A 12,191-nucleotide genomic window follows, 5' to 3' on the forward strand; every position below is an offset into this window, starting at 1 on the left:
GAAATTATATAGATATATATTTTTTTATATAGTATTGAGCCTATTCCAGGCTCTGGGCTAAGCATGTTGCAGGTAATATAAGATTTATTCCTCATAACATCTTTATAAAGTATGTTCGGCATTGATTCCTATTTTTTAAAGGATGAAACTGTTATGCAGAGATGTAAAATAAACTGTTCATGTCACATCTAGTATGAGATAGTGCTGTGACTGGAACCCACACCTGTTTGTCTCCAAAGCTCCACGCTCTTAACTACTACCCTGAACTGTGAAACTCCTGGGGTGGGATCAAGATTTACAGACTATTAATAATTTCTAGATGCAGAGTTTATGTAACTGTATAAGCTACAATTCATGTAGAATATGAATACTAAGAACTCCTAGCCCATGTTTCTTCACCAGAATGTTTTTGTTTGTGTGTCTTTTACCTTTTATTCTGATTAAATCATGGGAGGTATCTTTAAAAGATGAAAGATATTCATTTTAACTCAGGTCACACAGATATACTTCAGGATTAACTACTTAAAGATTAGTAGGTGGTATCTTAATAAAGAGTTATTCACCATTTTATTACCAATCTTAGTTCAGTACTTGTTGGAGAATAGGTTAGAAGTAAGTGTTGAATAATAAATAAATGAATTCTAGCTCCAGAAAATGGAATTGGAACATTTTTGATGAGTCAGTTTATAATTATACTAGAGGCCCAGTGCACAAAATTCATGCATGGTGGGGGGTAGGGGTGTTTAAAGCCAGCCTGCACCATCTTGCAATCTAGGACCGCTAGCTCCTAATCTCTCACCTGCCTGCCTGCTTGATTGCCCTTAACCACTCTGCCTGCCTACCTCACTGCCCCTAACCCCTCTGCCTGCCTACCTCATTGCCCCTAACCACTCTGCCTGTCTGCCTGCCTGATCACTCCTGACCATTCACCTGCCTACCTGATCACCCCTACCTGCCTGCCTAATCACTCCTAACTGCTTGCCTGTCTGATCGCCCCTAACCACTCTGCCTGTCTGCCTGCCTGATTGAGTCCTAACCACTCACCTGCCTGCCTGATCACCCCTAACTGTCTCTGCCTCGGCCCCAGCCGCTGCAGGTTCATCTGGAATGACGTCCGGAATGATGTCCAGAAGGTCATTCGGCTATCCAGTCTAATTAGCATATTATGCTCTTATTATTATAGATTCAACCCTGGATCAATGGCACAGACATTTGTAAGCACTATATAATTCAAAAAATATTTCAAGTTGGTGTTGGCATGCATTGTAGAGATATTTTTGTAGCTGATTTTATTATGTTCTATTTTGGAAAATGTTAAAATGAATTTGTGTTCCTACATATTTGACTTCAGAATGATTAAATTTTTCTGGAATTTAAAACAGAAGTCCAATCAGAGCAATACCGAATGAGGTAATAGAGACATATCTAGAATTTAGCCAACTTTATGTAAGAGAAAATACATCTTGATTTACTCTCTAAATAGAGTTCTCTTTTTGAAAGATATTCACCAATGTTCTCCAAAACAATAAACTAGGAATGAAATACGTGTGATTATACCATTTTACAATTGTATCAATCAGAAGATTTCACTGCAAAACAACAGAAAATCAAACTAAATGGATTAAACTGTCAATAACAAGAAGTCCTGAGATAGGACTAGTTCTGGGTTCATTTTAGCAATTCACCAAGGGGCCACTAGTTTTTGTTTCTCTTTTCGTTTTTTTTTTTTTTTTTTTTTTTTTTAATCATTCTGTCCTGCTCTTCTCCACCTATTAGCTAGCTTTCCTCATGACCACAGGTGGTTATACAGGTATCTTCTGCTTTTCAAACGTTTGTATTATGCCACCTCACTTTTAGGAAAGGCTTATTGTAGTATCTGCTTTCACTACCAGAATGAAATCCAAAGAGAATTTTCACTGTTACAAAAAAAGATGAAAAGCAAAAATAAAGTTCCACTGTTTGTTTTTCAGCCAGCTGTTAGAGAGGCAGCATGCACCAGAGCAGCGAGAGCGGCACCACCAAGCTCCTTCCCTGGGAACTACACTCAGCATCTCAGCATCCAGACACCACAGCTTTGAACTGTGTCTGTGAGCATCTGTGCTTTAACTCAATTTGTTTCCTGCATCCATTTGTAAGATGTGTCCTAAGGTATCAGAAAAGGCTAAGAGAGCTCCTAAAGGTGTCACACTTGGCATAAAATAGGACATCGTTAAGTGTTGCAATCATGATGAACAAAATAGTGTGCATGCATTGAACTTTTGGTCTGGGAACACTCAAAATTTTTCCATATAAATTAATATAATTGCTTCTTAATTTTCTTAATTTTACACCATTTTTGGCTTACAAAAGTTTTCACAGAAACCCTCTACTTTCAGATAGTGGGGGAAACCTGTAGTTGCTCCAGGAATCACTGCCACGTGCAGTAACTTTCACAGACAGAATAGATATGTTTGGAATCTTATTTTAAGAACTAAAAAAATTCTCAGGAAGTCCCCAAAGGGCTTCAAATTACTTTTTCTTTCTTGGAACTAAGCTTTAAGACATTTCCTAAAACAATCACTGGCAAAGAGAAGGAATTACCTTGCTTGGTTCAGACTAGTCTAAGTTCATCCCCTTGGGATGAGGCCAACCTGATATGGAACACATGGCATAGCAGCACATCAGCATGTGGATACTTGAACAAAACTGGCATTCTGTAGGGAGGAAGAGGAGGAGAAGTGCATTCCAGGTCGGCAACCAACAACATCTCTAATAACTTTGTGGTTTTCTAAATTCTATCTGAAAGCATATTCAATTGAAGCAAAGCATCTCCTTAGTCAATTCTAGGAGAATCAATTTCTCTAAGGATAAAAGTTGTCAAATGCTCTTCACAGTAGATAATGAAGATTTTCCAATTAATTTTAAAAGGAAGACTTGAGATGAGAATATAAAAGGGCATTTTCTTGATTCATACAATATGCCGGGAGCCGGTCCATCCTTGCTGTTTCAAGGGACCTGGCATATATGGCATACTGTTCTTAATATGTTTGGTCACCTTCTTAGCACTATGTGTTTTAACCAAGGTCACCTCTCTGAGAAAGGTTGTTTCCCCAGGTAGGGATTTTCCCTTGAAGTTAGGGAGGGAATAAAACCTCTTAACTAAGTGCCAGGCGGGTAATTAATCTAACTACGAACAATCATGTTTAAGCTACATAATCTTTACTCCCTTTGGCTGGAGAACCTAGCAAGAGAACATGGACACAGAACCTGGCTGAAGAACCCAGCTACAGAACCTGGCGACCGAACCTGGCTGGAGAACCTAGTGAGAGAACATGGCTACAGAACCTGGCTGGAGAACCTGGAGAACGTGGCTGGAGAACCTAGCAAGAGAACATGGACACAGAACTTGGCTGGAGATTGTGGCTAGAGATCCTGGCAAGGCTGCTGATCAACTGAACGCTGTCTCCGTGTCATTCCTTCTTCGCCGACTCCGTCCACACCTTTGGGGACCCCTGGACCTGCTGGGGTTGGACCCCAGCAACAATAGGTTACCATATTCTTTGGAGTATTGATGATATCACTAATTTTACATAGTTTTTATTAGGTTGTATGGTATATATGCACTTCACAAAATTCATATACAGTGTTACCCCATAGCAAATTAATTTGATGTATGCAAAATGGCTTTAAATTTAAAACATTAATATAAGTTAAAAATATTGTGTTCTCCATTCCATAACAAAACCTCTTAGGTTCCATGCTAATTAAACTTAGTTTTTCTTGACATTTAAAATTTTTCAGTAAACAACACCAGTACCTGTATTTTAGCTAAACAATTAGAAGCTAGGTATTATTTACAGTCATGAGCTGCTTAATGACAGGAATATGTTCTGATAAATGCATTGTTAGGCAATTTCATCATTGTGTGAATGTCATAGAGTGTACTTACACACACCTAGATAGTTTAGCCTAACTGTATGTGCTATACTTTTATATGATTGGCAGCGCAGTTGGTTTATTTACACCAGCATCACTACAAACATGTGAGTAATGCTTTGCACTATAGCATTATGACAGCTACAACCTCACTAGGTGATAAAAACTTTTCAGCTCCATTATAATCTTATGAGAACACCGTCATATGTGCCCTCCACCATTAATGAGACATGATTATGTGGCACACACATGACTGTGACTTACTTTTAAATAAATATTTATTTTGAATTGCAATATAGCATATATTCATAGCATGCTGGAACCAGTCCTCTCATCCTACGTTGAGACATCTAAATCAATAAAAGTTTAAACCACTCTGCAAATGTGTTATCAAGTTCATGAATAAGCATGCCCCTTATCTCTGCTCCTTCTTTGGTTACATCAACATTAGAGCATTACCTAGTTATTATGTAGTCCACCAGCCACTTGGTATTGCAAACAAAAATAACCAAAATCCAAACTACTACATCTGACCTCTTATTTTCACTTCTTAACAACTAATATGTATAAAATATAGAAATCATCTGGGTTACTTGATTTCATTATGTCTATATGGTCTCTAATTATTAGAGCTAATAAGGGTTAAAAATACCACTCACATTTGAAAATTAACAGGTGACTATCAAGCTTTCCAGCTAGATTTGTCACACATGGAATATTTTATGTAATTCTTTCCCAAAAATATGATTGTTCCTTCACATGCATAAATGCCTTTCTGGGACTACTGATTTACAAAACTGGCATTGGACCTTTGTGCTGGAGTATATGTTCGATGTATACCAAGAAGCAGAAGACATGTGATGATGGAGTGACTCTTCACCCTGAACTGAAAAAAAGGAAAGTATGGGTACTTCCAACCAAAAGAGGTCCAGCTATAGCTAATGCTTCAGAAGAAATGCTAAGAAAGAAGGTTTTCGTCTTTTCACTGCAGATGGGGAAGAGCATCCTCATAACCGTCTTGCACTTCCAGAGGGGAACCAACTTCTTCTGTCTCTTTAGATCCCAGTCCTAACACCAACAACATGGCCACCCACAAAGCACCTGGACTTGCTAGAAAGCTAAGATTACAGCTACTCATGTTTAGGTGCTTTGGGAAATAAGCCAAGACTTTAGGAGCTTTTAGTGACCCTTTCAGCTTAAATTCCAGATATTTTTAAAATAAATGTTGTCTAATCAAGAACTGCTTTAATATCCTTACATCACACCGCAAAGAAAGGGAGACCGGGTCAACTGTGGACTGATTAGAACGCTCCACAGATGCAACTTTGGACATTTCATATTTCTGAAGGTTGCTCGTGCTTGCAATCCAGCTAATCAGATTTTGACAAGCTAAGGTATGTTGCTAGATTAATCTGTGTTTATACACATCCTTGTATTAATATATATACTCCAACTAAGTATGTACCTTCCTGTGTACAACAAGACAAGCTACCAGTATAAGCAACACTGCTCACGTGTAAAGTGAAAAATAATTGTTAAGAATATAAATAACTGTGGGTTTTTTTCACTTAGGATTTTTACTCAGACATTCTCTATGATCTCTTAAGTGATGATTTAAAATAAAAACAGGTTTTATGCTACTCATAATCCATTTAAAATAATTCATTTTAACATTTGGGAAACTCGTTTTAAGAAGCTTCTTCAAACACAATGTAATGTGAAAAGCAGATAAATAAAGTATATATTTTGTGTGTTTTTTAATTAAACAAGTTTGATTTGTCCTACTTCATTTCATAATCACTTCACAAAATCCATCATTACTTATGAAAAAGTCTCTGATTCCATGTGCATGAGTTTCATTAGACAGTTAAGAAGTTCAAACAATTCTCCCACAAATATCTTCCATATAGCTTTTACTTCACACTATAAAGGGGTAGATTTTCTTCTGTCACATGTTTGTTTTGAGCTATTATTGGATATATAATGACTGTCATGGTTTTGACAGTGAATTTTTTAAGTAAACCAAAGTAACTGAAAATGACAAGACTTGACATGAATTCATGTAACAATTACAAGGAGAAATGTTTTCCAAAGTTGAGCAAGCCATACAATGATTTCAAATATTAAAAGAAATTTAATCATTCATTTAAAATATCCACTCATTAGCCTACTAGATCCTTGAAAGTAAGTTCACTGGATTCATTTGAATTAATATTCAATCAGTTGTCAAAAAAGGAAACATTTCTGTTTCTTCTAGACTATATAAAACAGTTAACACTGTATATGAAAATTAACATAAATTTTTAAATGTTTTAAAAAATTAATCTTCAAATAAAGTCTTTTATAAAAGTTGATAACATGTCAATAAAATTCAATAATGGAAGCAATTACTAATTATCTGTTATGATATAGCAGATACATATCCTTATACAAATATCTCTATTGTACATTGTTGGCTGTATATCCATCTATGCAAGTATTTAGTAATTATAAACCCATCAGTAAATGATATATATAACACTAATTATAATTTATTTTTATTACAGGAAATATCACAGCAGTCCTTACTGGAGACAAAAAAGAGGGAGCTGGGAATGGAATGAAATAAATAAATAAATACTAATTTTAAAAATCACAATACTAAGAAAATTTTAAGACCCTATCCCATACTTCTTATCATGATTAAAAAGGCAGACTATAGCTAAGAAATATTTTAAAAATTAATATTGGACACTGGAACTTCAAGGCAGAGGTTTCTCTTGAATTCTAAAATAGGATTAATTCAACTAAAATGCTAAAATCACCAGGGCGCTGGTAGTAGATATATTGTTGGTTGCTTCTTCTTCAAAGTGTTAATATAGAGAACTATTTATATTGAGCTATTGTTATTCTCACAAAAGCAAAGTAAACTTCTAAATGAATTTTTATGTACTTTTCTCTATTGTACATTGTTGGCTGTACTTATGAATTGTTTTATTATTGCTCTTCTTTGTGAGATACTTGATTTCTAGCTGAGAAGTAAAAGTTCTGTCTTAAAATATAATACTGACATCTAAATATAGTCACGTGTAAAAAGTATAAATAAATTCCTAAACTTAAAATTAGTGAATTCTTATAGGATTTCTATGTTTGTCAAGCCTAGAATAAATAATTCACCAGCTATTTAGGAGAAAAGATATAGGTACAAAGGGAATAAATTACTGGGTGAAAATAAATTATGGCAAATCTTTTACATAAAAGCAGCATCAATGGGAGTTATTTTTAAAAGGTAAAAATATGTTCCATTCCACTTAATTGCATTCCTCTTCATATTAATGTTTTTCAAAGTAAAGCATTTATTTTAATTTACAGAAAAACTTCCAGAATATTTTACTTGCAAATTACTCATACTATTAATTAGTCAACCATTTTCGTAGTTTTCAGGTAGTCTTCGATTAAGAATAAAATATCTTGAAAGTTGAGAACATTTCATAATGTCACTAACTCAAAATAACCAATAAGTTCAGAATAACATCTATTAACATTTACATAATATTTATATTCTGCCAGACACTACATCATTTAAATGCATAACTTACTTAATATTCCCAAGTTACTACTACTACCCCAGGCTAGATAACTTGCCTCCATAGCCAATACTCAGTGTTATACTGAGTATTCAAATCTAGACAGTCTACTAGGGAGACTATACATTTACCCACGAATCTATCCCATCTCTAGAGGGATACTTCAGCCTGGGTCTACTCTTTTGAAAGCCATTGATTTCAAGCAGTCAGGTTATCAAATGTAACTTGTTTTTACGTATTATGAAAGCGAATGTGTGAGTTACAAGCAACTAAAAGAAAACTGAGCATAATAAACACTGGTATGTCAAAAGATTGTACAGTATAAATGTTAAGAGTAGAGATGATGGCACTTAAATAACTTTAACTGTAGTTTCAGCCTGAGATCACTCTCAGTCTAAACAAACACATAAAAAGCCAACAGTCATTTTAACATTCAAGGTCATATCATTTAAATTACATACACATACTGAAAAACTACAATAGCACTCCCCACAAAGTATGCCCAAAGACAATTGTCTCATTAACCTTGTTCTAAAACATTAAAGATAATTTATTATAAAATAGTTAACTGGACAAATTGTTCAACCAACTTTATTATTAGTCAATAAAATTCACAGACCTTAAATTTCTATGCAGAAATCAATCTTTACTGGAGAAAATTTTACATAATTTATTTTTACCTTTTCAAATAAAAAGTAGAGGGGTTTAACTCTATGATTCTAGCCTGATGTCAGTCAAAAATAAAGTATGACAATAAATGTAGATCTACTTTCCTTTAAAGGCATCTTTGAAAGGAGCAATAGGAGGGACAGCAATGTACATCTCCTCCAGAAATGAATTTCAAAGGCCTTCTTCGGCCTGTTTTCCACATGAGAAGAATTAGAGAACTTTTTGCCTTTCATTTTCCATTATGAGAACCTAAATGGGCCAATAAGCCCCAGCTATGTAGGTCCCCATGTGGTAGATGCAGTGGCAGCTATAGTGTGAGGAATGTAGGACACAGTAATCTGTGCAGCTGACTTCTGTGAACTGTAGTGGCAAATTTAAGAAAAAGAAAGGAAGGAAAAAAAAGAGAAAAAGAAGAAACTTTAGCACTTCAGCTAAATCACTCAAAAAACTTCCTTCAACTGGGTCTGCTGCATTAATGAGATCTTAGAACAGAACTGCTGATTTAGAATTAAATACTTTGGTGAGGAGCTTTACTATTATAAACTAAAAAGCCACAGTTTATAAAAATAATTGGATGTGAAAATAAATGCTATATTTTACATGAATCATCACTCTAGATTAAAAGAAGCTTAAATTAAAATGGAATCCTCTGAATTTAATTAAATGGTTTTTTAAAATTGTTTTAAAGGCACTTAAATAATGTAGAAAAGCTACATCTATTTTGTCTAGTAATTCAACTCTTTAAAAATTGTGGTAATTTAAAATTATGACAACTCTAATGTAAAATCAGCCAAAAGTAAATAAAATTTGAGTAAACAATGTAATTTTATCTGGTGCACATTTTATCAATATTCTTGTTATTCAAATGTCTCCTTTTTTTTGCAAAATCTGCTTAGTTTAACTGATTTTGCATGTAGTTTTATATACTACTCAATGTTTGAATGAATATTCAAAAAACAATCATCTCATTATTGTTAAAGCAATCATCTCATTATTTCTAAAAAATACAACTACTAAACAAACCACAGTCAAACTTTTCAGCTACACTAGTTTATTGGCTCTCTAAAAATAACTCTGAGCCAAAAGTTCTTACATATTTTTTCAGCAAGTGAAATATGTAGTGAAACCCATGACAAACACACTATATCTAAGGTGCTGAAAATTTCGCTTTGCCTACAATGGTAAGTAAAATAAACATTCATTATTTGATAAGGGAAAGTGTTATTTCAACAAGAAATAGTATGTATGAACCACCACATTTATAAGAATACTACTGCCCAGTGCACGAATTCATGCACACTGAAAGGAAATTAATTAGAATATTTTAATATCGCTATTTGCCCTTTCTCTATAATAGAAGTGTGAACCAAATTCATGAGTGACAATGACAGATTGAAACACATGTGTGCGATTGCTGCCAGCGAGGGCTTTATATGTATCGTGCATGCACAAGTCAATTTAACCTATTATAGATATAGAACAAACTTGCTTAATTAGACCTGCTTTCTGATATAGCTAAACTTTTTTCCAGCCCAGTGAAGCACCCCAACTTCTCTTTCAGGTAATTGTCAGCCACACAGCAGTAAATATCAACACGAAGCAGATTCTCCTAGGCTGAAGAAACTACAAGGAGGCTAGTAGTTTAGGAGAGGAAGCCAGGCATTGCTACTTGCCATCATTACCCAGACGGACACTTAGCATATTAGCCTTTTATATATATATAGGTACAAGAGGATTATATTTTCCACAAAAGCTAAAAGAAGCCCAGCTGGTGTTGCTTAGTGGTTAACTGTTGACCTATGAACCAGGAGGTCAAGGTTTGATTGCTGGTCAGGGCATCTGACTGAATTGGGAGCTCGATCCCCACTGTGGGGCATTCGGGGGGGCAGCTGATCAATGATTCTCTTATCATTGATGTTTCTATCTCTCCCTCTCCCTTCCTTTCTAAAATCAATAAAAAATATTAAAAATACTTTTTTTAAGCTAAAAGAAGGTGTTTTTCTTTTTGTATGTTTTTTTTTTTTTTTTGTCAGTACTGACTCAGGAGGTGAAACAGGCTCCTGTGGAGACTCTGTGAATATCATTACCAGCATCATCATCAATGATCCAGGGAGGCCCGGAACTGTGGGTTCATACAGAATAAAAAGAACTTTCCCCCTAAAATCCCTTTATATGCATATGTTCCAAGGAGTTCTAAAAGCAGTAATCTTACAAACAAAATATACAGAAGTTAAGTGATCAGAGACTACCTTGGAGGGAATCATAGCAAGATTTAAATGATAACTAGCCCAGGTCCCCATCTTTCACAGGAATTTATGGCATATGGTCACTGAGGGCTCTTCATAAACACCCACATTGATGCAGGTCTCATGAATTCATAAGAGAGCCCACAGATGTTTGGAAAGCTCTGTTAGAAAGATCATCTTCTTTATTAAGATAAAGATGCTTTATCCTTTAAAAAAATATCCCATGGATCCATCTTAGTTTTGTCCTGTGAAGTGTTGCAGGATAGCCAGAATTCCTTTTCTTACCTGATAGCTTTTATGCCTTTACTTTTAGAAGTTAAGTCCTTCCACTGGATTTTATGGAAGTGAGCTACAATACCCAAATAAGCCCCCCTCCTTTATTTTCTGGTCACATTCTTGCTGCTAGAGTTACATTCTGCGAAGGTCCGTCTCAAAAGGTAGTGCTCATTATAAATACAATATTAAAATGTGGTCATCATTGCAAACTCCAATAGGACAATCACCTCCCTCGTTAGCATACCATCATTAGTCAAATTTTAAAATGCATTCACTTTTGCAACAACTTTCTACTACAAACACCAAGCTTGCTGCCAACAAAACCATGGTCACTGATTATATAGTGGATTTCCTGGACTCACACCAGAACTTTACACTTATATCTATCGCTATAAAATAGTATTATGCCATCAAATATGTTAACACGAATCCCTATATTTGAGGCTTGTGTCATTTTGAAAAATACCAAAATGCTCTATTTGCCTTCCTAGCTAACTCATACTCTTCAGTTTCACAATCTGAGCAATGTTGACCTTCAAGTCACTGTTTGCATTAGCCTTTCTCAAGTCATCATCTAATAACACTCAAGAATCTCCAATGAAAACATTTTCTTGTATGGCAATTTACATTGAAGAAATTCCACCTGAGACATCGCTTTTCACTTGTTTACTTTTAAAACTGGTTTTATAGAGAACATCTCCCTAAGAGTGTGTCCTGACAGTTCATCTGGAAGTGAGACTAAGTGGTTGTTCAAAACACAGGCAATGATATGCTCAATTCCATCTCTGAGGCAGGACGAACAAGGTCACACCACCAGCAAACCTGTCCATGGATAAGAACATGCACATATACACACAGGGCACATGTGGAAAACAAAGGTACACTACTTTAGTCTAGTTAGAGTTGTCCTCTTTACAAGAAACTTTTACCTCCCTCTTTCTTCCCTCTTTCAAGGCCGTATTTTCTTTCCAGCAAAGACAATTCATTAGTGAGAGTTCTGCAAGATCAGTCTCTATAGTCCCCATCACCGCCTTCCAGTTAACTGAAGCTCATCTATGTGGCAGGCCTGAGCTTCTCCATCCAGCTCCTACTCAGATACACGACCCCGCCTCCCCCAATCCGACGCCAGAGGAGGGTGCAACCACAGAGAACTTCCACTCCAACGGGGCAATCCCCGAGTAGAGTCCATTCGAGTGACCGTTTCTCTCCTCCAGACACCCCAGCGCTAGAACCCCTTCCTCGAGCCGCGCCTTGCCGGCGAGCCTGCTCCCGCGGGCCAGCTCGGGGTGCGCGCCCGGGTTAGTCAGTGCGCACGTGACGCGCGGTGCCCACATGACACGGCCATGGGCGGGGGAGGGGGTCAGAGCGGCGAAGCAGGGAAAAAGTTCAGGAAGACCGGTCCCAGCGCCCAAAGCGGTCGGTCCCCTCCGTGCTTGGTCCAGTGGTGGCTCAGGGTTCCCCAGGGCACGGCTGCGGATCAAGGCACCTAGGGTCCAGCTTCCCAAAAAGGGGAGGGGGG

The 12,191-nt window shown here is 36.4% G+C and overlaps 1 protein-coding gene across 2 annotated transcripts in view; it reads right to left on the bottom strand.

Moving 5' to 3' along the window:
• Positions 1 to 12,191, bottom strand: part of MAGI2 (membrane associated guanylate kinase, WW and PDZ domain containing 2) — a 1,072,297-nt gene that overhangs the window by 1,058,949 nt on the left and 1,157 nt on the right. The gene's annotated exons all lie outside the window — the stretch shown is intronic.

Source organism: Myotis davidii, unplaced genomic scaffold, assembly GCF_000327345.1.
Source record: "Myotis davidii unplaced genomic scaffold, ASM32734v1 scaffold125, whole genome shotgun sequence".
Taxonomy (NCBI): Eukaryota; Metazoa; Chordata; class Mammalia; order Chiroptera; family Vespertilionidae; genus Myotis; species Myotis davidii.